Source organism: Drosophila ficusphila, unplaced genomic scaffold (genome assembly GCF_018152265.1).
Source record: "Drosophila ficusphila isolate 14025-0441.05 unplaced genomic scaffold, ASM1815226v1 contig_436, whole genome shotgun sequence".
In the NCBI taxonomy this organism is placed as follows: domain Eukaryota; kingdom Metazoa; phylum Arthropoda; class Insecta; order Diptera; family Drosophilidae; genus Drosophila; species Drosophila ficusphila.
Window position 1 is genome coordinate 163,857 of NW_025064352.1, and position 27,335 is coordinate 191,191.

The window sequence follows — 27,335 nt, forward strand, 5'->3', positions numbered from 1 at the left end:
ACAAAAAGGCTAAACAGCATCTAATCTATGACGATTTTTCTATTAATTTTCCATATTGTTCATATGGCAGCTATATGATATAGTCGTCCGATTTTGATAAAATTTAATTTGTAACTCAAGACTCATAAGAAAACTCTATATTCCAAAAATCATGATTTTCTGATGAAAAACATCGAGGTAATAATTTTATTTCCGTTATTTCTATATAGATTTTTCGATCTTTCCTATGGCAGCTATATGATATATTACTCCGATTTTTATGAAATTTTTTTCTCGATTTAAGAGTATTAAAAAAGCCTGATGTTCCAAAAATCATGCTCGCGGGATTAAAAACAACGACGTTATAATTTTTTTTCCATTATTTATATATATATTTTCTGATCTCTCCTATGGCAGCTATATGATAGAGTTATCCGATTTTGATAAAATTTAATCCGAAATTCAATAGTAGTTAGAAAACGCCATCTGGAAGGAATCAAGTCGATCTGATCAAAAACAACGGAGTAAGAATTTTTAATTTCATTCTCTCGTATGGGAGCTATCCGATATAGTCGGCCGATCCGGCTCGTTCCGACCTATATACTGCGTGCAACAACTAGACAACTTTTGGGAAAGTTTCAGCCAGATAGCTTTAAAACTGAGAGACTAGTTTACATAGAAACCGACAGGAGGACAGACGGACAGACAGACAGACGGACAGACGGACAGACGGACAGACAGACAGACGGACAGACGGACAGACGTACAGACGGATTTGGATTCAGATGGTGATGCTGATCAAGAATATATATACTTTATGGGGTCTGAGGTGTCTCCTTCACTGCGTTGCAAACTTCTGACTGAAATTATAATACCCTTTTGCTCTGCAAGGGTATAAAAAAAAAAAACCAAACAGAAATGGGTAAAGAAAAAGTTTGCCTCAGACGTTTTGACATGAATATATGGCTGTAACGTTAACAGGTCTTTGAACTTGAATTTAATTATGAAACTTAAGTTGGTCAACAAAATATAAACACTGTCAAAAGTAAAAGTTGATGAGCCATGTGAGTCACCGGCACTAAATAAAGACGGCTCATTCACACAGCAAACGTTTATTTAAATAGGTGAAAGAATGTAGAAGTCACCTTTATTTAAATGTATTTGTACTTTCTCCAAGTTGCCTTGTTCCTCAAGCATTAAGATTTCAAGCTATACTAAAATTTTAGCTCTGCACAATGTCGTTTTTATTTTCATTTTAAAAAAGATATTTATAAATATAGTTAGATATTTACTTATACCCAATATATTCACTTTTTCATGATTTTTAATACTATTTTATCTGACTCATCAAACAGAGTTTTTGTACAAAAAAAATCTTTCTCTCACGGTATTTCGGCGATTGGCTAAAAATGTATTTCACATAGGTTCCCAGAACCTGTTAAAAATTCGATTAGGTATACAACCGGATGAAGTTGGGATTTGCCAAAGAAATCAAAAATGTTTATCGGATGAATCATCGGGTTTAATTTATGGGGGCTGATAAAGTTGATCCACTGACGCAGTTGTTTGCGATTCTACAAACACTTCTTTTGAGAAGTGCCTTAATGCAAAGAAATGCATTGTCGTCACATGTTTGGCGATAAGCTAGCACCCTCTATATACTTTTCACCGATTCACCTATTTATGAATGAACAAGGGGGAACTAACAGAATGAGTGGGGGAAAGCAAACAAAAGCTGAATAAACATGGAAGCCGACGTAAATTGAGGATGTGAGTCACTGGTTGAGGGGCACAAGCATTTAAGTGAATTATATTTAGCGCATCTGCCGCTTCTCTTTTAATTTTCATCTTAAAGACACAACACTTGCTGCAGATGCGACTGAAGATACAAATACGCAGTTCCAAACAAACCGAAAGATAAACAAACACTACAGTTGTCAATTTGCATTTTCTTCTTATCTGCGAGTAGCTGCATCAGTTTGTGTGGTCTGGTGTATTTCTTCTATTGATAAGAAATTAGTTGGGCAAACAAAACGTCGTTAAGGTAAATTTGTCAGCTTTAAGTGGCCTTAAGCTAGCAGTCCATCGGGAAATTTGTCAAGAATTTGCATAAATCATAGTCAAACATGTAAGCTCATTAAATATGCAAAATGATTAGCATGGTGTTTGGCTAAGTAAGTATTCAACTGAAAATGCCCAAAGGGCTGTATGTTAAATCAATTGAATCCAAATCTACTTGCCACTAAGTCTATCATAAATTTATAATTAATCTACCTACATATTTTAACTTTGCAACCTTGAGAGTCTACATTTTGTCCTATTTTTATACCCATCCATTTCCCCACCTATTCCTTGTTTCGATCAAATTTCATTATAAGTTAAAAAGCAAATTTCGTAATTAGCGTTAATTGCTGTTAAGTTGTGCAAATAGAACACAAGTCAATAGAGAAAGTGGACGAAAAGCGCGGGTGGATGCATAAATATGAAAGGGACTTCCCCCAGTTTTTAACTTATGCAGCGGCCTTTTGTAAACCATCAAAGGCAAATTGCAGAAGCGTGCCAGACGAAAAAAAAAACAGAGCAGGAAAAGTGAGCAGTCCTTCTCTCGTTTTTCCACGCTTTTCTCACCGCTCCGCTGGGGGCAACAACTTGAAGTTAATATGGAAAAGTGAATGGCAACCTGGCCCGACCATTGGATAATTTGTGGCAAGTGCCGCACCGGCACTCCCACTTTTACGCCCCGAATAAGTGAGTCGAACACACACACCCAATAAAAATGCCAAAGAGTTTTGCGGCCGTCCACCCCAACAATGTAAAACCAACAAATAACAAAAATCAGACCAGCAAAAAATAACAAAAATAACAAATATCAATTTAAATTTTCTCGGAAAAAATCGACAAAACTGCAAAGCAAAAACCAAATGGGAGAAACGCAAAATGAAAAAGATATCGCATAACGATTCGCTGAACCTCAGTTGTGTTTAATCAGATATTATGGGTTCGCTGACACAAATCAAATGTGCGCGAAATATGGTAAAAAATGTCATAAATAAAGATAGATATAAACAATTTTTACTCTTAGCATCTGCTGAATTTTTATCAAATTTAAAATTGCAGAAACCCATTTCAATAAAATTTTTTTAATGAAAATTTACTTTTTGCAAAAGTATTTTGTGACCGTGTACAAAACAAATGAATTGAGTTTTTTATAACGGCCTTATCTTGTTCTTCCAATTTTGAAAGTTATATCTTAATGGAATAGTAATTTTTTTTGCAATAATGTTTATAATATTCTTTGTATTTCAGCTTTAGAGAGGATTAGAGTTTTTGCTTCACGCGGCATCTTGACTTATCGAAATGTCTTTCTAGAGTCTTTTGGGTGCGGCGTGTGCCGGCCTTTAATTGAATTGAATTGAGCGTGGCCAGCAGACATGTGAGACTCGGATTCCGCTCTGTCAGAGCGATTCAGATATAGCTCCATTTCCACCCAGACACCCTGAAACTCTAACAGACCGACAATCCCCGAGGTCTGCACTTTGCATGCGAGTTGGGGGCGTTTGAGCAAGTGGAGATGGCAGCGAACTGCCAAAGCTGTCTTTTGGGATCTTGGCTCTTTGAGTTTGAGAATTGAAAAAAAATATATTTAGGCGGCAACAAGGGCCAACTACTGGAAAAACTTTTGTCAGTTTGAAGTTCCTTAGTTAAATCACTTAAACAAATCAAAAGTAAATATTCAAAAAAAGTCTTGTTAACTTTGAATATAGATGTGAAAGTATACATATATATAGAATATATGAATATTGATGATCCCTATATTTATTATAAAGTCTACGAAATGAAAGAACAGATTTTGTTTTTGAAATTATTTAAATATGTTTAAGTTTTTAACCCCTATGCTTGATATTTTCTTTTTCCTTGCGCATGAAAATTTCTTGTCATAATCTCATTGCGCTGTTTCACTCTATTTTATTGTATCAAAATATTTTACCGAAGTGACATCATCATCGGTGGCATCTTCAACTTGTAGACATTGACATTTTCTGTTTCCTTGTGCATGCAAATTTTTTGTCATAATCTCAATGCGCTGTTCAACTCTATTTTATTGTATCAAATTATTTTACCGATGTGACATCATCATCGGTGGCATCTTCAACTTGAAGGAGCAAGCATCTTCACCCTGACCTCGTAAAACTTTTGCCGCATTTTCGCACGTGGCCAGAAAAAGACCAGAAGGAGGCATGGGGGCGGAAAGTGTGGTGGGGGCGTGGCCACTGCAGGATATGGGAATGCTTGCCAAGACCCCAGAAAGATTGACTTCCTGCCGGGCGTGAGGGAGAAATCCGCGCAAGGATTGCATAACTGCCAAAGGCAAAAAAAAAAACCATCCGAGACGAGGAAATAAAAGTGGAACTTTTACGTCTGACCTTGCTGCACGGTCAGTTGCACACAAACAAACTCCTTTGGGACTTAATTGAATTTGAAATGGAATTTGTCACTTGCACTTACAGTTCACGTCGAAACAATGCGTATACGTAATCATCTTTGATTGTTGCTTACCTGAAATGAAAACAGTAAGAATAAAAATACTATTATTTATTATTTTTTAATATTCATCAGTCATTAAATATAAAATAGCAAAAATGTGTCATGGTTTAAAGGGTAAAGAGAATTACAGACTGAACGCTAATTATTAATTGATAGACATCCCTCAGCAATATTTGCATATTGTTTCCATAAATGTAATTATACATTTTATAACATTACTCAGTTTGGCGTGAACGTAATCATGTGGAGCGTGTTTTACGCAAAATGCAAGCAGAGACGGAAAAAACCGCTAATATTTGTTATTATAGCATGAAAAGCAAGAGAATTTTCCGACTACGAGTGCTGAATGCACTTAAAATAAAACTTTTACTGGACCATATATTTTTTGACGATAAATTTAACAGATATTAAATTAAATATTTTTAGCGCGGTAACCGTGAAAACATATTTAAAAAAAAATAAGTATCTTACAAATATTTTAATTTGACCAGATTGTAACAGTGTGTAAAACCAAAATTGTAAACAACTAACACATGTTTATTCAGAGTGGAATACCTAAAACGCAATTCAAAATTTTAACATATTGTACGATTGTTTTAGAACATTTAATTTTTTTGTTACAAGTTCTAAATCTAATATTTTTTGCGTCAAAGGGGGTTTTTTGAACCTTTTATTTTAATAAATAAAAATTATATTTTCAGAAATTGGTCTAACCGTTTGGTTTTTTCGGCTTATGACTCTGGAAATGGGCTAACAAATTAATTGCATAATTTAGTTTTCGGCTTTTGTTCTTCACGTTCCGCATGTGCGCCAAAATATATTTTAAAATTTCATGTGAATTACGAGGGGGGTTTTAAACTTTCGGTGCTGCCTAGAAATTCATGGAAATTCGGAGAGGTTGAAAAACAGTTTTGTTTTCAGCCTTTCAAGCGACGCAATTTAATATGGAAAAATATTTATTATGTTTTCCAAAGACAACATGTGGATTTAATGCCATGTCGATGGCTGTACGTACATATGTCAGTGTGTATGCATTATTATGACGAGAAACGACACATTTTGTGGTTTATGAGGCAGATGGGCGTGGCGGAGTTTTTGTGTCTTCATTTGCCTGATTTTTTTTTCGTGTTTTTCGGTAAGTGCCAGCGACATTTTGTTTTTTTTTTTACGACAACACACATCACCATATAAATCCATAAATATTACAATATTTGCCAAAAATCCTTTGCCATGAAATTCTGTTTTATCTGATTCGTTATTATTATTCTGGTTCTTTTTTTATGGATGCAAACACTTAAGCTAACAGCGAAAACTAACGAACCCAAATTAATTTAATGCCTGGAATGTGCGCTGGGTAGAAGCAAATGGTGGCTTAAACAAATTTGCAATTAGTTTATGGTACAATATAGAAAAAAGCGGGAAAATATTATATAAATCCAAATAAATTGACCCGAAAATTATTTTTAAACCCATTAGCTTGTTGTTTTCCTATGTACATACAAATTTTCGAGAATAATGTATCATTATAAAAAACGTTTTTATACCAATTACGAATCTGTTGATGGAACCCTCAAGTCCCATGAAAACATTATCATTTTGTAAAGTCCTTTCTCATCCAGCAATGGGGCATAATAAAAAAATACTTGGATATTTATCTGAAAACAAATTGGTTTACTTAACAAGCCCGGCCTGTTGACCTTTTAACCCTTTCCAAAGCACAACCATCGACCCCCAGCAGAGAACATTAACCACCAAAATCCTCTTTCGACCACAAAAGTCACACAAATGACCACCAAACAAAGGAGCCAGAAAAGGCCGACGGGAAAAAATTGTAACCGAAACGGTTGGCAATTTATTTGGCCCAGACTCTCGGCCATTCGAATGGTATCCAATCGAATGGAATTGAGGCCCATTTTTGGGTGGTGGCTACGGCAATTACAACAATCATAACGTTCCCGGAGCAAGCAACAACAAAACTACAAGAGCATTTTTATGGCAAATACAACAAACGATATCGGAACCAATATAAATTTGCAGACACAGATACAGCGGGGTCGGGAATCCAGATTTATATAGACCGTGTGGGTCAGCACTTTAAGGCGATGAAAGGTGCAGTTACTGAGTTTTTCCGCGGAAAATGTTCTCACGGTAAATATATATGTATGTTTTGTTCATTTTCAGAGTTCTTAATACAAAAATCAGTTTGCGAAATTTACACCCTATGTAAAACTAATTTAATTAAGATTAAATTGCAACGAGAAACAATCCCCCAATATATACCATAAAACATTAACTCGACGTTTTTTGGTTTTTATTATTTTAAAGCATCGTGGCAATGACAGGTCCTACATTTTTGAAACGCACAACTCGTTTTTCAGAAATAAAATATTTTAATAAATAAGCGCTCGAAAAAAAAAAAGATGGTGGCAACAAAAACCATAATAAAGCAGTCAAAACAAAAAGCAAAAGGACCAAAATCAAGAGTAACAAAAAGTTTAGGATGCGAAAGGAGAGCAGATAAAAAGGGAGCCGAAAGAAGGGAGTCACATGAATGGCACTTAACTTGCCCAGAGATGGAAATGGCATAAGAATGGAAAAGGGGAGAGGAAAAGGGGCGAGGAAAGTGGGGGGCAAGTATGGGGAAACGGTTGGAGGGGGATAAAGTGGGCCTTGAGGCCAGAGAACCAGACTGAGATAGATAGAGATGGAAACGTTACAGTTACAATTTTAATGCGCATTGCATGTGTGGCCCTTGCCCCATCCCACCCATTTGCCACCCATTTTCCCGCACTCTTCTCCCCGCCTTTTCCCACCAAATGTAGTTTCTGTTGTTTGATGCCAATTTTTTGCATTTCCTTCTCTGCCCTTCTCCCTTTCGTTGGCTTTTTTTTTTTTTGGGTGCTGTCCTAGGCGGTGCTGTCCCCTCCACGAATTTCCACCCATTTCCCGCCCGCTTTCCTTTTAGCTGCATTTGTCGGTTGTTGAACCCATTTTCTAGAAGCTTTTGCCGTCCATAAGTGGCCCGGCCAGCAACAACAACTACCAGCTGCTGAACTGCAACAAAAGCAATACAAATCAAATGAAAGCTGCGCTGCTGCAGATGCCTCGGCTCGTTTTTTTTTTTTCATTAGGGCAAAAGAAAAATGCGGCGATATAAATAAAAATGTATACAAAGGACTCACTGTATATATTTCTGGAAATAATTTAATAAAAAATTTTAAATTAATTAAACATGGTTTGGGGGATTTAATAAATTTCATCACAATTTGAAAGTTGTACCTTTATGATTTGAAATGTCATAAAAAAAGCCATAAAAAATGGATTTAATTTGTAGTATTAAATTCAAACGATTTTAATGTTGTGTAGGTTAAAATTTAAGTCACTTTGTAAGATTTTTAGTTTAATTGCTCTGCTTAAGTTAACAATTCTGTTTTATTGTAATTATATACACATTTTACTTGCTCAATGTGCTGGCTTAACGTTGTCATCTGGTATAGAGTCAATTCATGTATTTAATAATATTTATCGTCGTCGGCGTGCGACAGACATTAGTCCACGCCCCCTCAAAAGTTCAGCTGTAAAACGTACCGCCCATCCACCTACCACTGCTTCTGAACGAACGGGATGACAGCAACAACTCATTAAAAAGCAATTAAAAGACTTTTTTGTTGTGCGGGACACTGGCGTCTGAGGGGACACTCAATAGCCGCTGGCCATTCGCAAGGTCAACACGCACATAGTACGAACAAAAAAATATATATGCAAATACATAAATATGTATGTGGATCTGTGTATATAGCCGATGTATTGTCTGGCGTGTGTCTGGCGCGGCAGCGTAGATGCCTGTGGCAAACAAAAACATATTACGCATACGCCACCGAAGGACACGCAAGGCAAACAAACAAGAAGAAGCCGTCCGCAAAACAAGGACAAGGTGGAAGTGGCAGAAGCAGGGTGGCAAGGACCAGATTTTTCCCCAGATACGAAGATATATGGATGGAAAAATATATAGCTCGAGATATCAAACGAGTTGGAACGAAGTAGTTTTAAAGGAACTATGGCACATAAAATATTTTTTTTCGAAAGTTCTTTTGAGACTTCATGTATTAAAGATAAAATATGGTAAGCGTTGCAACTATTTCGATTGGCGCTCTTCGGTCTGTGCTAGCTTGAAAAGTCTGCTTAAATTACGAACATGTAACACAACAAATAATAATAAATATTAAATCAACCCCTTTCACTTCAAAACCCAACTTACTCAAAAACAAAGAAAATGGAACATTGTTATACGAAAAAAATCCACGACTTTTAAATTTTCATTTTTTTTTTTGTCAGCCTAACGAAACGTATACGAAAATGGCTAAAACGTGTTGACAGTTTTCCCTGCTGCTGTTCCAGCTTCTTCATCTACATTTCCCACAACATGTCCTTGAGCTAGAAAATTTATCGCCGCTTTAAGTTATTTTGTCATCCTGCATTATTTCGTTTAGTTTGTCTCGTTTTTTCTGCGTTGATTTTCCCACTTCTTCGTTTTTTGTGGGTGCTCCTGCCATGTCCTGATTTCAATACGAAATTGCGCAATGTATTAAGAAAACATTTTCAGGCAATTTAAAGACAATTTCCCCACTTCACCCAGCAGAGACGCAATTTATGCGAAATTGTTTTTTTGTTTCGATTTGGGGACTGTTGAAGTTGGAAGGTTATTTATTTGGTACCCAATAGTGATTATTTGGCCAATATTGCGGCTCACTGCGGCTTACACGGTCTTGAAAAATAAGGTCGAAAAGTATATTAAGAGATATATCTTTGCAGGAGATTTTATCCATCCTATAAATTATGTAGTAATAGACCTGGTTTTATCTCGATCCCGTTGTCTTGAATTGCCGAAATGAAAATGGCTCGGTTTATATAAAAGTATTTAATTGGGTTAAAAAAAGCGGAATTCAGCTTTATTAAATCACAATTGAAATCTTCTTCAATTTATTGTTAGAGATTTGTTCATTGTTTGTAATACATTTGTTTGTCGCTGCATGTGGCACTCAAAGTTCAGGGCCATATTTACCGTTGGATTTGCCAAAAAAATAATAACCGAAGTTGTACACAAGTACACAGAGAGAAAATGGGCCAGAGATTGTAATCCTTTTATCGCTCCAATTTTTTGCTTTTAAAGAACTTAAAAAAAATAATATTTTTATAAAAATATTAAAATTTTAATTTTTATGAAATGCATATGGTTAAATACGTTGATTTGATGGTATTGTTTTATGTGCACCTTCTTTTCACGAACAAAATCATAGCAAGTGAAATTCTCATCTGACACGCAAAAAATACTGCTGTGGTTTTTCGTGACTTTGTTTTTTTTGGCTGTATTTTTTTTCTACTTTGTTTGTTTCTGCCATGTGGGGTGCAGAGATTTTACGCTTGAATTTCAAACGCAGCAAGGGGGGCGGGTCGGGAAAATCAATTACGTGTACGCGTCGCAAACGGAAGTGGCAGACTACAACAGCAACACTAGCCACCACCAGCAAACACCAGCAACGTCAACAACGACAACGGCAACGTTGCCACTTTAAGCCGGAAATGTGCGACAACCACAAGAGCTGGACGGGATTAGGCAGCGGACCAACTCGAGGGTCAAGCTCCGTCCCACTCCTCACATCTCTAGAACGACCACGTGCCTGAGTTTTCAATTAAATTGCCAAAATATATCTATTCGCTGGCAGATTTATACCTCGCACACACGCACCGAACTTTAAGTCCGAAAAATGCAAACGAATAAATTGTGCTCTTTTGGCAAATCCTGAACTGCGAAAAAAAATATTCCACCAAAAAAATAACAGCATGTATAAAGAAAATCGAGAAACAACTTCCGTTTGATGAGAGTTGCATAAAAATGCGGATCAAAATGAAAAATGCTTTTTTGCTTGTGCCAAAAAGAAAAAGCGTTTTCCGCTTTTGAACAATTGCCATAAACAAATTTACAATTTTTATTTATTTCTTTGAGTATGTGTTCTCAACTAAAAGAAAGAAACAAATAAAATTTTTTAAATTAAAATTTATGTATGAACATATAAAAAAGATACAAAATCAGGTGCCATAAAATATTGCTTTTTTTTTTTGGTAAGTTTTGAAAGTGCTCTTAGTGAAGCTAATAATTTGCCAAAATGATGTAACTGACTGATAAACTCCAGCCACAACTTGTATAACAAATTGCATATCAAGCAGAGCCTCTTGTGATATAAGTTTTATGCATACACGTATACTCAGCGCAGCTCAAACTGTGCAAATTGCAATTAGTGCCTCGTTCAAGTGTGAGGCACTGACTAAATGACGGATTGAGCAACTGACAAACTGACGCTCTGAGGCACCCGTACCCGAATGATATAATTACGTTTCAATTAGTGCAGCAGTCTGGTGCCACATGCCGCAAAACTTGCAACAAATTATATTAAATGAGGAAACCAGATGCAGGCAGGCGGAAATTCCAAAGGGGGATTTGGGGAAAAGCCCATTAAGGCGTTGATAAACTGACATTGATAGTGGAGTCAGTTATAGTTCAAATTCTCTGCTGTGCAAATACCGATTACATCTCAGTTTTGTAAGCAAACAAATGTTCCTGCAGATACGAAAATTAATTAAGCCCCAAAAATGGGGGAGAAAATAAATAGTGCTGCTGGCAAAAATATGGGTTAAGAGCCAAAGTCAATTGTTAACGGGGGCGTTGACAGTTCGAGTTCATCACCGAAGCTTAAAATATGAATATTTTGGAGCCAACAATAATTTATGCCACCTCATGTCGCCTTTCGGCTTCCACAACTTTTCCAAGCCGAAAGCAATTTGTCATCGGGACTTTTGACAGCATCGTCGCTGTCATTAAGCCCTCCTAAAATAAATCCTGAAAAAGAGATGCAGGAAACCGGCATTCGTGGAATAATGTGCCACTTCAAAGTGAGGCATAAAACTGAGCTTGAGATGGGCGAACTATTGGGAATTTCGAGTTTCGGCTAACCTTCGAATTTGGCATAAAATTCAACGAACCAAAGTCGGGTATGGGTATGGGTATATATGCAAATGCAATGGGTTATATTCCGTGGGCCAACAATAAAACCGAGCAAAAGCGAGGAAGCCAATAAATCTGTGCCGCCAAAGCGGCTCGTAAAAATGGACAAGTTTATGTGGGGTTATGGGAGGCAAGGGGTTAAGAGCATCTGCCATTTATTTTGTATTCCGCAAAGATTCTCCTTTAGCCTGTTCTACCTGTCGCCTGGCTGGCTGTCTGCCTACAGTTTGACAGCCACTGACAAGACATTTTATGCACTTTTCTTTTTACGACCCTCAGGAATTTCTACAAGCTAAGAGCTTGTAATATGACATCACAACGGGACACAGGACCTCCGACAATGTCCTCACTTGCAAAATGGAAATGTTTGCTTATGCCTCACTGAACAATTGTCGGGAGGAATTGGACGAGGCGAAGTCCTTTGGAAAAACCCTGGGAAAAACGTTTTATGTGCGAATAATAAGTAACAATCATTTGTGGAATCTATCAGCAATGTTTGCACAAGACTCTTTGTCATTTTCCCTGATTTGTATTACTTTGTGACACAGTTTTCTTAGCTTTTATAAGCAGGTGCCTTCTCTACTCGAGTTACTTTGCTTACTCGTTTAATATATTACTTTCAATATAAAGAACTTTTGCTCTATTTAATAAGAATAACGCAAGACAGAATTTCATTTGACGGCCAGTTTAATTTCTCAGGCTGGCATCTGTTAAAGATGAAACGTCTGAAGCCAAGAGTTCAAAAGTGCAAAGTTCATAGCCTTGTCTTGCCCTCTTTGCCCGTCTCGGTATAATAAGTCTTAATAAGCCGCGGGCGTTCGATGTGCGGGTTAATTAAAAATTATTACCAAAGAGATTAACCGAAAAATGGAAGAGGAGGGAAGTAAAATTATGGCTAGATATAGGTTTCCCACTCCCTTATGCCTTTCCTCCCAGATTTTCCTGTTTACTCCCATCGATTCTGATCTTTGGACGAGTGTTGATGTAACACTTAGATTTCCATTCTCGCCCTCTTGTATTTGCTCTTCGGTTTCACTTATTTTTCCCAAGTTCATTGACTATGTTTTCTTAATATCCAAGATGTTTGCTTTCCATGTATTTATGGGAACATTATTTGTTAATGTCCTCAAACATGTGCTTGACATGCGGAAAAGGAAGGGCTGGAAAAAAGTCGAATGTGATTTAACAGAACAAAAGTTTTTAAAATGGATTGGTTATTCATATAATCTTTTTTTAGGTGTTTAGAGAATTTTCTGATTAAATTGCTCGAAGTTTTTGAGCTGGTCTAGATTTTACTTTCTTCGAACAACAGCCTTCAGCCAAATGCCTTTTATCAGCCTTCAATTCCTTTCTATTTTTCTCTTTTGTATTTTATTTATTCTGCGCTCATTTAAGCTGACCACATGCGAACATATGGGGTGTGGGTGTATAAAATAATAGGAATTATGCTGATTAGAGAACTGGACTCGGCAATCAACACCATGAGGGTGACCAGTGAACACCCACACCTTTTTTTTGTTTTCATCCAGCTACTCCGAAATATATACCCCAGAAATACTTTCATATCTACTCTACTCAGCTAAATATTTTTCGCACAACTAGAAGGAGAAAAGGAAGCCGAAACAAGAGCATGCTCAGCATTCTTATAATTATAACATGCTCAGCATCCATATCAATATAGTAAAGTTGATGTCGACCCGGGCTCAAATTCCATTAGACTCCCCGCGTGCAAGAGGGATGGGGTTGTACGGTAAGGGGGAGGGGGAAGGGGAAGGGGGATGGTGGTGGCTTGGGAAGTGTGCCTAAGTCTAAGGCCCAGCACGCACTCAGAACCCATTTCCTCTGCAAGTTTATTCGATTAACAACAATCAGGCCAGGCCAAACCAGAGCAGGGCAAAGTCGATTGGAGTTGAGGGAAAAGGCAAACTGTCGGAGAAATCACTGCTCGAAAATAAAACCGAAAATCGGGAAAAGATTTTCTTAGGTCTTAAGTTGTTAAAACAAATATTTTTTAACATTTAAAAAGGTTTATTGCAGTTCTGATAGCCAACTATATTCTAAATACGACAAATTAATTTAGAAGAATAATAAATAAACAAATAAAAGTTAAATTTTATTTTTGAAATTTTGTGTATGGTTGAAGTAATTTTTCTGAGGAAGTAAATAATTTTTTTTTTTTCAATATAAACATTTTAATAAATACAATTGTTATTAAATGCTTGCAGTGTAAGGTAGATGTCTTAAATTATGATTTTCTTTTTTCATTATACGTGGCAATTATTTTGCTCTAGTGCTGGCATTTGCCAAATGAGCAAAGGAAGCTGGCAGGAACCAAACAGTGGCGTAGATAAGGCGCGAGGGGTATGAAGTGGAAGGAGAAAAGCCATTTACACTTCCCCGTAATTGTAAATTATGTGCAACTTAGTGGAGAGAATACTCCCAGTTCGCTGGCACTTTGTGTTGAGTCCTCGATGTTGACATCAAACTAAGTGACGGCGTTCCAAACGGGGGGCTTCAGTGGGTTAAGAGGAGGTGAGTGTGTGGATAACTGCCAGACTCACATGCAAATTCAATTAGGACCCGGGGACACACACAACTTGCAGTCTAGTGTAAGTCGGGGAATTGAATTAGAAAATGCTCCAAAAAACAATCCAAAAGAAACCAAAATTGAAGTCTTGCCTCAAGTTGCGGATTCGATCAATGGAGGGTCTTTGTTCAACACCCCGAAACCACAATTAAGGTTAATGACATTGATAAATTGGAAATGATGGGTTTCGAGGTTTCTGGGCTGCGCCAAACCTGATCAAATTCAATTGTATATTTCCCATCACTCTCGGTGTGTCCCCATCTGATTCCATCTCTAGTGACACATTTCTGTTCTATTTCTGATTTGGGCTTGGTCAGAACCGCAAAGACAAGTTCCAGTCTGGCTGGCTCTTATTCTATGGTCAGCTTCAGTTTGTGTGGGTGCTTAAAAAGTATTTAGCTAATGCCAAAGCACAAATGCGAATTGCTTATAAAGATAAGCTTTGCTATAGGGTGTTGGTTCAATTTGATAGGAATGTTTTATTCAAATGACAAATTATCTCGAATAATTGGTTGACTGGATGTTTAAACACGATTTTTTATTAGAGTCAAGTAACTACACTAAAATGGTAATTGAATAAATGGTGGTTTTCACTTTTCTTCTCTTGAAAAATAGTTCTAAAATAAATATACTAAAATGTTACATACATTATTAATTCCCAAAATAAGTCGCATTGCATTTCAAAGCTAGAAATTTCCCAAAAAACCCAGCACCCTGTGATGGCGATTTTTTTTCTCATATGCAAATCACTTGATGGGCGTACATTGGTCACTTTATACGTACTAAGTATAAAGCCAACGGGAACTGGAACTAAAGCTGATTCAAGAGCTGAAACTGGATGCCATATCTATAAATATATATTCTCCTCTGCTTTGGATGCTGTTGTGTTGCTTTTGTTATGGAAATTCAAATAATTCCGAGTGCACTCTGTGTGTGAGCAGAAAAAAAGGCGATTTTGTGCTAATTTGTAGCTTGATGATATTAAATGACTGGCGTTGTTAGAGGGGGGATTTTAAAAGGGGCTTTTTCGTGGGCGAAAAGGGGATGGAACATTCTATGGCGGAGAGATAAATCAAATGCAAAGTTCACTTGTTGACTTTGCGGACGATGAAGGGGCGGCGGTTTGAGGTTGAGGTTTTCTGCTCAGCAGATTTAAATGCCAAATGTATACAACTTACTGCAAGGGATGGTGGATGGGGGGTGAAGGTGGGTTGTCAAGTGGGTGGCTGAGGGATAAAAGTGGCCGAGTAAGCTCTGAATATGGCTTTCGTCTATTTTTAGCTGGTAAGTTTTCCTCCCGTTTCGCCCATTTTGTTTGTTTGTCGCTTGCCAAGTTTTTTGGCAGCTTAAGAGCTCGACGACTGCATCATTGTGGAAAAGGCTTAGCAAAGTATCTTTTGACGAATTGAGATACTTAGCCAGCGGATTACTTCAGCTGTAATTAGCTCCAGCAGAAGATACTCCGATGCTTTTAATTTCTGGTTACACAAGTTGGCTGGGAAAATAACCATGTTAAATGCAGTGGGTTTTCTTAACTTTTTGCGAAACTATTTTTTGGTCGGATTAAGGCAGTAAGCCTTAGCAAATTTTTAATTTAATATTATGTTGAGAAATTGAAGTGTGAGAAGAAAGACATCACTTTGGCCCTTGGGTTTTAGTTACGTTTTTAAACGCGACTCTGGACTTACCGTATTCCGTGGACATGGCGCACATGGGCTGGTGGTGGTGCGGATGCGGGTGGTGCGGATGTTGCGGGCAGATGCCCTCGTGCGGATGCGGTGCGATGTAGTATTCCGGTGGATAAAACTCGCCCGGATACTGGATGTACAGCTGGCCCGGTGGCAAGGGGGCAATGCCGTTCGTTCCGTTGCTCAAACCATTGACCCCCTGACCCCCAGAACCGCCGCTGCCACTGGAAATGCTGCTCACGCTGCTCGCGGAGGAGCCACCGCCACCTCCCCCATTGGGCGAAACGCCACCGCCCCCTGCTCCACTAACTGCCCCGCCATGGCCGTTTTCGTGGGGCGGCGGCAGGTTCGGAGGCGCCGGCGGCAGGGGGGCGTGGTGCAGGGCGTGCGGCGGCGGCAGGTGGTGGTGGTGCTGCATGGCCGCCATCAAGGCCAGCTGCTGCTGTGGGTGGTGCAGGGCGCAGACGGGCGGGACAATCTGGGCGCCCTGCGGCGGTGTGGGGGTCTGTTGCAGCAATGGCGGCGATGCCGGCAACGAGCAATTCGAGGATCCGCCATCCGAGGGAGAGTGTTGCTGCTGCTGCTGCTGCTGTTGCAACTGTTGTTGCTGCGGGGCATGTTGCTGCTGCAACGGTTGGTGCTGCTGTTGCTGCTGCTGCTGCTGCGGGGCATGTTGCTGCTGCACCAACAAGTGTGGCTGCGGCAACATAACCATGGTGCAGGCGGGCGAGGCCGGATTGCTATTCAAACTGGTCGTTGAAGAGGTTGTCGACGAGCAACTGCCGCCCGCATTATTGTTGCTAGTTATTGTCCCGTTGGTGTTGCTTATGCTGCTGTTGCTTATGTTGCCGTTGTTGTTGCTGCTGCTGTGTTGCTCTGCAACATTCAGTCGCACCATGGTATTCCGTTTTCAAAGTCTGTTTTTTTTTTCAGGCCACTTTCAGCATTTTTCGGTTTAATTATTACGCGTTTCTTTAACTATCTGGAAGAAAACACATTGTTTGCCTTAAATTAATAGTTGCACGGCGGCGAAGAGGGCTTGCCTCTCGGTTACCAATCCAAAAACGTTATCATTTCTTTGCTGCGATAAGAGTCGAATGAAAACAACCCACCCACACACAGTCCCTCACCCAAGGTTATCGGTAGAATTTCCTAGGAATTGTAAGTCTCTGTTTTCCAAGAATCGAAAGCTTATTAAATAAATATAGAAGTTAATTTAAGAGCAGACACAGCTGATAAGCTCAAACTATTACTACTTAACGACCAATATTTAAAAAAATGAATTTGTATTTTAAAAAATTAATTTTATTTTATTTCAAAGAATTTTAGAGATTTAATTTTTAGTAACGCAAAATTGCTTATGAAAGTTTAATAATTTGCATCTTCTGCTTCTTTTGAAAACACAGATCAACAGCTTGTCAACACATGTTTTGTGAGTTTAATGTGCATAAAAGCAAATATTTATAGAGCAAACATCAATGAGAAAGGCCTTCCGTTCTACATAGATTTTCCTGAAAAAACTACGTCAACTTGAAAGATACTGGGAAAAGTGAATATTTTGAATGAAAAATAGTGCGAAAACAATTCATATTATCTCTCCAAACTGTTGACAGATTCGCAGGCCCACGACAATTGTTGTTTTTCGTGTTGCCTTTGCCCAGGCAAACAACAATTGCAAATTGTGAGCAGAATTGCGCATTGTGTCAATTTGACAAATAATTGAAATATTTTCACAAAAGGCACAAACTAAAATACAAAGAGTGTGGGAAAGGGGGGAAATTGGGGGTTGGTGTGCTGGGGGAAACACCACCCACATGCATTTACACAAAAAAGAGAGAATGGCGACAGATAAGAGTGAAAACTAGCTAATAAGAACAACAACAGCAGAGCGTACAGCAGCGGGCACTTAAATGAAACCCCGCAAATAACAAATGACAAAAAAAAAAAAATGAAAAGGGGAGGACAAAAACAAAACAGAAAGACGAAACTGCAGAACAAAACAACAACGGCAAAATTAAAACGTAAGCGTGTCTTAATCGTTCGATTTGGCATTCCCCCGCTTTGTGTACACTGCAAAAAATCTTTTCTTGTTATTCAAAAGAAAACTATAAATAAAAATATGTTTTTTTTTATTTAAAGAATTTTTTTGATTTTTTATCTTAAAACGCTTAGAAGCAACGAATAAATATTAAGTTGGCTCTGAATTTTAATGTAATCTATTTGTTTATAAAAAATAAGTTTTACAATTTATTGACATTTTTCTGTGTTACCATTTTTTTATCTCCCTTTCACTTGGTTAAGGGTTTGTTCTGCCTGTTTTTTTTCTGTTCGTAACGAAATTTGATGCCTGCGCTTTGTTGTTGGGTGTTTTCATTTAGCTGTTAATGCAGCTTTACTTTAATGGGTTTCTTTTTGGCCCTTTCGCTCGTTACGTCTGTCCGCATTTATCGCACCTTCCACCAACAACTGACAACTGACCGAACACTTTTTTTTTTGACAAAGGTGTTGGGTGTTGCATATCTGGGGACTGAAAAGGGGGGTCGTTGACCCCTCATTAGACGGCAAAAAGTCATTTCCATTTTGGGGAGCATTGACTTTCATCGTCCAAATACGAGCACCATGTTAAATGTGAAGGAAATGCATTCCGTAAAAAATCCGTGATGAACGAAATAATGCTTAATGATGTTGAAATGCCGGAGATAAAAGAATTAATATTTTTATGACTGGCAAATTAACTTTAATATAACATTCAAAAATTTTAACTTATTATGTTCTTTTTCAGTAAAAATTTGAATGGTTAAAACTCTTTGCACAATAATTAAATTATTTCAGCTTACCACCTAGATATCCTCTAAATATTCATTCACAACTTGGTAAAGTTTTAATTGCCAATGATTTACGAGCTCGCAACTATGTCTCCCCCAACGTGGCCCCTCCCATCCACGAAATTCTTGGTAACTGCTTAAAGATACTTCTGAAAAGCACTCCTGCTGAAGATGGCAATCTGAATGGAGTTACCAAGTTTTCTAGACCCCCTCCAACTTTGCCAGACATTATCATGAACTAGAAGTAGAACAATCTGTTTGTGCTTTGGAATTTCCATTGCAAATGCTTTGCGTGGGCTGCGTTCTAATTGATTTAGTGCGTCTGCAGCGGCAGCAATTACCGCAGAACAGTGGTTGTTGTTGCTGCATAATGCTGTGGGCCAAGAAGAAGTGTCAGTAGGAGGCGACGACGACCACGGCGACGAAGAAGAAGTAGAACCTGGCCAAGAAGCGAAGGAGCGAAAGAGTAAGAGGCTCTGCAGTCACAACAACAGAGTGAATGAAGTGCGACTGTTGTCACCTGTCTCAATATGCACTCTCGTACCTGTCTCAAGTACTCCCGGAGACCTCGGTCTGTCCCTCTCTCGCCGAAGACCCTCACCTGCCCGCAGTTCACACCTATCCACACACACACACACACACACCCCTCTACACGGTCACAAATAATGGTAAATGTTAATTCAAACTGCAATGGTTAAATTAACATTTAAAATAAAATTATTCCGTATAGGTTACGATTTTCTATGCTTGGTTAGTTACAGAATTTTTTTCCTTTGAAATTTATAAATTGAATTGGCTTCAAACAAATTATATTGATGATACTAAGTTAGATTATGTTGATGTTGATTAATTCATAATTGGGGCACCAATCAACAATTCACGATTAACATGAAAAAGTTGACATATGTAATCAGATTTTTTTAAATATGTAAAAATATAAATAAATCTAAAAAATAAATTTTTAATGTCAACACATGCTATTTTTTTTAAGTTTAAAGGCTTATATATTTTGTATATTCAACATTCCAGTCCAACTTTGAAGGAGTTTAATAAATTTTGAAAAATATGATTAAGTGAAGAGAAAATTCCAGAAAAGCCTACATAAATGATCTCTCGGATACTTTTTTTTTAGATTTCCTCAAATTGTTTGGAGTGTGACAGACAATGAGGCACGCACCTCCAGCGCTGACGTTGACGTCGACGGCAGACAGCCAGGTGGGCCGAGGTGAGGTGAGGGGGCGGGACGGGCGGAGGCGAAGGATACCACGCGGAAATCTACGCAGCTTAGCAATCTGCTTCTTTCTGTTTTTGTTTTTGTTTGGTATATTTTTTTTTTTTTGCTTTATTAAATGGCAGACAGATGAAGAGGAGACATTTGTAGACTTTTTTTCTTAACACCCGCCGCATTTGTGTCAAAAGTGTCTAGACCGGCTTCAGGTGGTTACGGAGTGAAAACTTGCCCCCGGGTTTTTATTTTGTGAGGAGTGGGTGGGTGGGCGTGTCGGGGCCACTCAACGGCAACGCATTTGCGACACGTTGAGCGTCTTGATGAGGCCATTTGTTGGAGTATCGGAGAGCACCTGTCCCCCCAAGTCTTCCCCCACTTCCACTCCCCTCCGCAGATGAGGCGCATCCGAGGTGTCAACGGAATCTGAACGTGTCGTCAAATCCGCCGCTGCAAAGGTGTCAAATGTCTAATGAATTATTGAGCAGCCATCAGGCGAGTGTGCTCCGTCCAAATGGCAGAAAGTCGTGATGTGGCTTACAAGATACTCTTAAGGATCTCAAAAGGCTTGTGGAAGTTAATAAAAAATTTGTTCGCTTCAACGGAAATTTTGAATAATTTCTTGGTCAGAAAATCATTTATCTAAGTAGAAAGTCTAATAAGTTTGCTAGAGAGAATCCACTAAATGAATTTGATTGTTTAAGTATAATATTGCACTTTTAACAAATGAATTACAAATAAAATTGTAAAAGTTGAATTACAATAATTGACGCACACAAAGTTGCAGTCATAAAAAATTGCAAATAACTAATTAGTTAAACCAAAACAAAGTAACCACTAACGTGAGTCGCCTTAACTTAACTTTCTATCACCTGTCATGGAAACAAAGTACCCTTAATGAGCCATTTCGAGTTTCAGAATTCTCTTGAAAAGTAAATGAAATTAGCATTTCTCGTGTTCATGGATTGCAGTTGAGTTGGTGGAAGTGCTAAATATTTTACTGATTTTCTTTCGGGCCAAGTCAACACTTTCCCACTCACAGAAGCCGAAGACAAAGCAATTCTTCTCCCACTAACTCTTCTTCTTGGCCTTTCTGCAGCACTGCAGTTTAACAAATGGCTTACTTTGTGTGCAAATAGCAATGGGGCAGAGGCAATTTTTCTAACGGTAATTTCTAACATTTACCTAGTTACCGTTAATAGACAAGTTGGCCAAGTTGGCGAGAGCCAAGACATGGAAAAATGTCTGGAAAGGGGGAATGGGAAGTAGGGAGGGAAGGGGCAAACGGAAGGGGTGAGGAAAACTGCAGTCAATGGCGGCCATTTCACAGCTTTCTTTCTTTGTGCACTCGAGTGCGTCGCGTCTGGAAAATTCTCCAGGGGGCGAATGGGGGGCGAAAATGCTGAAAATGCCTTAGTGCGTTTTATGTCATGGCACATTTTCCCCTGACCAAGCTCAATGACTGGTTATCGGTCCCGTTTAGAATGCTTTCTGGTTCAACAAAATCCCCATTCAGGCCAGCCAGCGACCGGCAAAATGCCACCTGCAACATTCAACACGTCTCCTATGTTGCAGCACCACTTAATTGCACAACGCTCCCAAATACCTCAGTAATTTCCCGACAATATTCCGCAAAAATTCCCAAAAAAAAAAAAAAAACAAAAAAGAAAAAGAAAACCGACAACATGTTTTACTAGGCAACAAATTTGTAGCTGGCAAACAACAACCTGTTGTATTTTCCAGCTTCTTCGTTTAATTACAGACTCACTATGCTAATAATTTTGTTTTTTTGGTATTTCTGGTTATTGTTAGCAGTTTTTGTTGTTGTACTTTTTATCTTCAGTTGCATAAGCCGTCGTAATAAAAACAATGCAACTGCAATATGTGGCAGCGTTGGTGGCTAATTACTGCCGTTGCATAAAGACAACATTTTTTTTGCGACTTTGTATGGCATGTGAGCAGGTTGATGACTCACGTTTGGGATAGAGATGCAAATTTTTCGAGAAAAATCTTCAAGTTTGTAGTCTAATAATGGCAAATTGAAAACAAGATTTATGGCAATTTATCATTAAGGTTATTAGCCCAATGCAATTATCAATCTGGAAAATACTCCACATGTGTGGAAGAAATTGAAATGCTAAACCGAAAATGACCGCAACCCAAACACTTTTGGCTTTCCATTTACCAATTGCTTTGGTCAAATTTCCGATGCACCACACATATTCCCACATGCCCATTAGTCAGGGTTGAAGGACCCCACTAATTAAAATGTTCCCCGAGTGCCAAGGATATCTGTCTGCATCTACAATGGTATATCAGAATATGCATGTTTAACACGCCCAGTGGCATGCAAAAATAATCCGAAAACGAAGTGCGATAGTGAGGAAAGCCCCGGGTTGTGGAAAATATACTGGGGGAGATAGACACACATGCAATGCGGTTTTTCAATTTCCCCGATAACTAACTAACATGGGGCGTCAGATGGGGGGCGTGGCTTAGTGTTGAAAGTGGCATGTAAGCCACACAAATGACTAAATGAACGCCCTTGGCACAACCACCCAAATTAGATGCGGGTGCAGGCATAGCGTTATGACAATGCCCGAAATGCAAATATTTCATCCGCAGCATGCGGGTCGGATACATTTTTGACCCTAATGATAATCAATTTGTTGTGAATATTTAGGAGCGGAACAACGGCTAGCAAAAACATGAAAATAAAATAGCTTAAATAAGAATTTTTGATTTGGATGCCGGTATTAATTTGGAAAAGTATTAGGAGTTTATAAACAAAGCTTTTGAAATCAAATTGTAACAGAATATAATTATAAAACTCTGTGTGCGGTATTTGATAACTCGCTCATAGAATGGGAAATACCCGACTAAAAATTCTACCCAAAGAAATGAAGAAACTTTTTATGGCCACATTGTCTGTGTGATTCCAAATTTTTTTTTTTTTTTTTTGGCATTCCATACATTTTAAATGCAGCAGAAATTACTCTTCCAGCAGAACCAGCACACATACATGCGCACACATTTTGGTAATGAAATAAATTATTAGAATTTATTGAAGTTTGGCGACAGAAGCGACTCGGCAACGAAGGCCATAAACTCTAAAATGTAATTTAATTGTTGTCGACAGTAAAAACTTATCTCATAAATGCAGCAATCATTGTGCCGCACACTGTGCTACCAAAAAGAGAGAGCGAGAGAGACAGGGCCAAAAAGTGGGAAAGAGACGGACCGGGCTTACATTTGCATTTTTGTAATTCTGTGGACTATCCTCGTTTTCTGATATGGCCCTGCTGCTTTTGGCCTTTTTGATAATTGCATTCCTTAACTGCAACTGCTTTTCCTTTTTCCCTTCTCTTTACTAATTGGTAGAAATTTTCATTTCGCCTTCGTTATATATAATTTTTGTAATGTTGCAATTGTAGTTTGTTGGAGTGAAAAATTAAAACTGCCAACAAAAAAAACCAAATTAATTGTGGCCAAGCAGTGAAGCATATAATTAGCAGCATGTGGAAAGTACAAAAAATCAAAACGAAGTTTATGAATTTAAATATTATTTTAGAGAAAAAGGCGGCAACGATAACTGCCAGTTATGAAATTTGTGCGTTGAAGGAAAATCACGAAATTGGAATCTACGTTGAGTGGCAGAGAACAAGTATTTTATTCACTTCGTAAAGCTAAATCTTTATGTGACACTCACTTGTGTGTAATGTTTCTCATACGCCTTTTAAGCTTTCGAAATTTTTTAATTTATTTGCATATAACGAGAATGCACACATTCTGTTATTACTAAACTCTGCTAAATAATCCCCGTATTCCAATAACTCGTTTTACTTCTATTTCATCAACAACCTAATCAATTTGCAATCTGTTTGCAAATCTCCAACGACAACAAATGCCTTGAGGTGCGTCTATGTCTGGGTTCGTGTGATTTTAGGGGATTGGGGAAAATATTCGAAATTGCTAGTTGCATATGGCCAACGACAATCGATGCAAGCCATAATAAAAAAAAAACACAGGAGACCCCAAAAAATGTTCGAGAAATATTTATGGAGCACACAAAAATTTCTGCAGCAATTTTCCGATTGTTGAGTTGGGAGGGAGCAGCAGTGCAGTGAAAAAATTGCGGCAGAAATACCTAAACAAAAATTTAATCGAAACTCAGTGAGTGAAAGGCGGGTAAAAGGGGCGAGGCACTTGCACTCGACGGTTCAGTTTATTAGTTTATAAAGTTCGGTTTTTGTTTGTGTGAACCAGTTGGGTGCATGTGAGCAAATTGCTTTGCCCAAACATATATTAAAAAACATCCACACAAACGCCGGGGAAATATATAGAAAACAAATAAAGGCAAAGCCGGGAAAACTTCAAACTCGGGTTTTTCCGGCAAGCGACAACCAAATAAAAAATAAAATTGTTGCTCCACTCGCTCCCTAATTGGAAACTTTGCTCAGCGTGAGGGTTTCCCCCAATTATAACCAAGGCCGAGATCTAGTTTTTTGTCATGGGGAATTTTTACGCCAGCAAACTTATTTTCCTGCTTCTCCAGTGCTTACCGCTTTTTGCATTTAGTTCATATTTTTAGATAACAATAATATGCACTTTTTGCTTCTGTCTTAATTTAGTTTGAAATTGTTTAGTTTCATTCCCTTTTTTAACTGATATGAATAAGGTTTTGTATTGTGGTAAAATGAAACCCTGGGGAGTTGAAATGTTTTTTTTAAGACCATAAAATTAAATTGTTCTGCTACAAAATTCCGTAGTTAAAACATGATAGAAATTTCAATTGTAAAATTAATTGAACATTTTTTCAAACAAAACAAAACTATTTTAGTTTTCCCGTTGTACATTTTAAATGAAATGGTAAAGAAGCAGTAGAAAGAAGTAGTACGCTAAGTGTGGCACATAATTACACTATGATTGGCTCCGATTATTGTTAGTCTTTTTTCAAGTATTTTCTTTGTAAAATCTCAGCACGCAAAGCCTATAAAAAGAACATTTACGAGTGCGTGATTTTTGTATTAATTCAGGCTTTTGGGGAAGTGGCAAAGAAGGTTCAACTGACTGTTATGTGAGGCGACCGCAAAATTGGCCAGACAAAAGACGAATCAGCCAAATAGAAAGATTTCCATGACAAATGTCATAAAATGCGTTGAGCGAAAATGTTTTTTTTTTTCTGTCGTCGAGGATTTTTTTTTTATCATAATTTGTCATATTTTGTCATTTAGCATTATAGTTTTGAGGAGGGCACATATCTCATTTGGATTTTTGGGCCGGGATCGTTTGGGGGGTATATTTCCTCAAATGCCGGCGCCTATAAACTCACACATGTGTGCGATAGTGTGTGTTAGCTGCTTGACAACAGCGGAAAAGAACGGAAATGTTGCTGCTGCCTAACCGAACCACCCCGAAAAAAAGAAGAGGAAAACTCGAAATGGGGACCAAGACGAGGTGAGCGGGGATTCTCCAAACAATGAGTTTGGGCCAAGTCCATGCCAAAACGGACATGCCAGCGGCAACAACAATAATGCTGAGCACAATTTTGGTGGCCGATGCCAAGAAAAAAGGCTAACACACATACACGGAGAGAAACAAACACACAGTCTTAGTGAACGGCAGCAAACGGAAGAGACTTGACAACATACGCAACATGGGCGAAAAATGAGTGGCGACGACGCTGGAGACGGCGCACATGGCGTATGAGTGACGAAGCTCCGGCTTCAGACTCCAAACCCAAAATCGAGGGGGAAAAAAAGCCGAAAAAAAAAAAGAAAACCGACAACTGAGGCACACGCCCCGCACAGATTTGATAGTTTTTATCGATTTAAGTGGATTTTGGCCTCACACAAAACGAGCTTGCACTGAGGCGAAAGAGATGGCAACAACGGCACAGAAAAGGACAGCAAGAGCGGGCGCCAAAAGTGGTGAAAAAGGGGAGGCAGGGACATCGCAGATATATAGACAGACAGCCTTGGTTTTTGGCAAACGTCGCGGCCCCAAACAGATAAACATAAAACAAGCAGAAATGTGCAAACAGTTAATTCGTTTAGAACGAACTGAGAACTACCCTTACTAAAATAAAATAAAAATTTGCATTAAATGTTTTTAGCTAATTTCTTAAAAAAAAAAAAATTAAAATTAAATGGAAACACTGAGTTTGATTGTTTGTTGAAAAACTTGTTAAACCGTTCTTGATTAATTTGCTATTATTGAGTTTGATTTATTAAGTTGAATCATATTTTAATCTAAAAAGATTTTTCGATTTAGTGTACAAAACCATATTCAATCTTTACTCGAGCTCTGCCGATTTGAATAGAACTCTTTATTCCACAAGAGCATGCAAACATCATTGTAGTCCGGTGATGTGTGTCTTGGCAGCCGGCATAGATAAGCGTTCCTCCATACACAAAAAAAAGTCAACAGAGAAAGAGTGGAGCTGCTTTGACATCCGAAATCAAACCCCAAAGTTTTGCGTATAAAGCATAAAGCTTCGACCATGAATTGTTTAACTTTTCGCCCAGCTCCAGCATTTTACTTTATTATTTATTTTTTTGTAGTTGCTCAAGCAGGAAGTCTGTGCGTGTGCCACGCCCACCCTGCTCTATCGCCCCTTTTCTTTTTTTTATCAACACTTTTGCCGGGGGGTCCAAGCAAATGCGTAAAAATTATGCCACAGCTTGAACGACTCGACACGAGCAAAAGGAAAAACGCACAAAAAAAAAGTAGGAATATATAAAAGGAAAAAAGGAAAAAGAAAAAAAAAATGGGAAAACAAAATGCTGGGGATACGGATGTTGGGGAAACCAAAGCCGGACAACCAATTTACTTTTATTTTATAGATGCCTGCTTGAGGTTTTTCTGGAATTTTCTCCATCATATATATCCATATATATATATATATAAGGGGTTCCTTGTTTCAATTTTTTTGTGTCGGCTGAAAGGCGTTAAATATTTCCCTTGTATATGCATAATTTATGCCTACCAGCAGAGCCAAAAATAATAAAATGGAGATAAAAAATGTATTTATTTTGCGCATATTTACGCATGGGCCAACTGAAACTATTGCCCAACAACTACTGCGATTTCGAATGGAAAAAGTGCCCGGCTAAATGCGCATAAATATTAAATGAGCTGGTGGAGAGTGTATCAATTGTTCTGGCCCCCCATCTGGATATCCCACGGACTGGATCTGGTTGGAAGATGATGATTTAGTTTTCAGCACTCCATTGCAATAAATTCCGTTTGCCAGGCCATTTCCAACTGGTTTTGTCAGGGCGACTCTTGTCTGTCTACTCTCCGTACTCCCGATATATGTACATATATATATTATAGTATGGTAGCATTTATAGAGAAATGTACAAACGTATATGTACGGAGGATCTCTTCTAACTGCTTGGCACTCAACATTATAAATTGCCGC

At 38.3% G+C, this 27,335-nt stretch overlaps 1 protein-coding gene across 1 annotated transcript in view; it reads right to left on the reverse strand.

Annotated features, from left to right (window-relative positions):
- LOC108098203 (fibronectin type-III domain-containing protein 3A) overlaps nt 1–27,335 on the reverse strand; it is a 115,392-nt gene that overhangs the window by 24,064 nt on the left and 63,993 nt on the right.